Here is a 2,500-nt window from a genome sequence, read left to right on the forward strand (position 1 = left end):
GTTCAGTCCAATACTTACCTTTGTCTATGATTTTCGCTCTAGCCCAGTCGCCCTGCGCTCTGGAAATCACATTCCAACTCTATCACCGATAGTGCTCACACCTTGGAAACCACATTTCACCCGGGGAACCTTAGGGTGGATTTTGAGCCTTTCGGGATTGCGAAACCATCATTTAACACTCTAAACTTAATTTCCGCAATCCCAGACGCACTTTCCATATGGTCTCCAAAAATGCGTGTGAGCTGACCTGGTCCCTTATAATAGGCAATGAACACGATTTTGGAAAAATATTTTTATCAAAATTTTTTGACTCACCGGGTAAAATCGAATTTACTTGGGAAAAATGTTCTAGCAGGGGCCCTCCCATACAAATTTTTTTCTTCTCAAAAATGATTTTCGTTTCACTTTTCATACTCAGGGGAGTCTAAAATTGATGTTTTGAGTCACCGTGAAAAAAAAAATTTTTTTGACCCGAGCTTGTGTCGGCGACCCAAAATCGACGCACTTGGGAAAAATGTTCTAGCAGGGGCCCTCCCATACAAAAATTTTTTCTTCTCAAAAATGATTTTCGTTTCACTTTTCATACTCAGGGGAGTCTAAAATTGATGTTTTGAGTCACCGAGAAAAAAAAATTTTTTTGACCCGAGCTTGTGTCGGCGACCCAAAATCGACGCACTTGGGAAAAATGTTCTAGCAGGGGCCCTCCCATACAAAAATTTTTTCTTCTCAAAAATGATTTTCGTTTCACTTTTCATACTCAGGGGAGTCTAAAATTGATGTTTTGAGTCACCGAGAAAAAAAAATTTTTTTGACCCGAGCTTGTGTCGGCGACCCAAAATCGACGCACTTGGGAAAAATGTTCTAGCAGGGGCCCTCCCATACAAATTTTTTTCTTCTCAAAAATGATTTTCGTTTCACTTTTCATACTCAGGGGAGTCTAAAATTGATGTTTTGAGTCACCGAGAAAAAAAAATTTTTTTGACCCGAGCTTGTGTCGGCGACCCAAAATCGACGCACTTGGGAAAAATGTTCTAGCAGGGGCCCTCCCATACAAAAATTTTTTCTTCTCAAAAATGATTTTCGTTTCACTTTTCATACTCAGGGGAGTCTAAAATTGATGTTTTGAGTCACCGAGAAAAAAAATTTTTTTTGACCCGAGCTTGTGTCGGCGACCCAAAATCGACGCACTTGGGAAAAATGTTCTAGCAGGGGCCCTCCCATACAAAAATTTTTTCATCTCAAAAATGATTTTCGTTTCACTTTTCATACTCAGGGGAGTCTAAAATTGATGTTTTGAGTCACCGAGAAAAAAAAATTTTTTTGACCCGAGCTTGTGTCGGCGACCCAAAATCGACGCACTTGGGAAAAATGTTCTAGCAGGGGCCCTCCCATACAAAAATTTTTTCTTCTCAAAAATGATTTTCGTTTCACTTTTCATACTCAGGGGAGTCTAAAATTGATGTTTTGAGTCACCGAGAAAAAAAAATTTTTTTGACCCGAGCTTGTGTCGGCGACCCAAAATCGACGCACTTGGGAAAAATGTTCTAGCAGGGGCCCTCCCATACAAAAATTTTTTCTTCTCAAAAATGATTTTCGTTTCACTTTTCATACTCAGGGGAGTCTAAAATTGATGTTTTGAGTCACCGTGAAAAAAAAAATTTTTTGACCCGAGCTTGTGTCGGCGACCCAAAATCGACGCACTTGGGAAAAATGTTCTAGCAGGGGCCCTCCCATACAAAAATTTTTTCTTCTCAAAAATGATTTTCGTTTCACTTTTCATACTCAGGGGAGTCTAAAATTGATGTTTTGAGTCACCGAGAAAAAAAAATTTTTTTGACCCGAGCTTGTGTCGGCGACCCAAAATCGACGCACTTGGGAAAAATGTTCTAGCAGGGGCCCTCCCATACAAAAATTTTTTCTTCTCAAAAATGATTTTCGTTTCACTTTTCATACTCAGGGGAGTCTAAAATTGATGTTTTGAGTCACCGTGAAAAAAAAATTTTTTTGACCCGAGCTTGTGTCGGCGACCCAAAATCGACGCACTTGGGAAAAATGTTCTAGCAGGGGCCCTCCCATACAAAAATTTTTTCTTCTCAAAAATGATTTTCGTTTCACTTTTCATACTCAGGGGAGTCTAAAATTGATGTTTTGAGTCACCGTGAAAAAAAAAATTTTTTGACCCGAGCTTGTGTCGGCGACCCAAAATCGACGCACTTGGGAAATATGTTCTAGCAGGGGCCCTCCCATACAAAAATTTTTTCTTCTCAAAAATGATTTTCGTTTCACTTTTCTTCCTCAGGGGAGTCTAATATTGAAGTTTTGAGTCACCGTGAAAAATTTTTTTTTTTGACTCACTGGGTAAAATGGTCGCACTTGGGAAAAATGTTCTAGCAGGGGCCCTCCCATACAAAAAATTTTTATTTCTCAAATCGATCCGTGGTTTCACTTTTCATACTCTAGGGCCCATTTGCTTCAACTTTGGAAAAAATTTTCGATGATG

The sequence above is a fragment of the Anopheles moucheti genome (assembly GCF_943734755.1).
Source record: "Anopheles moucheti chromosome X unlocalized genomic scaffold, idAnoMoucSN_F20_07 X_unloc_5, whole genome shotgun sequence".
NCBI lineage: Eukaryota > Metazoa > Arthropoda > Insecta > Diptera > Culicidae > Anopheles > Anopheles moucheti.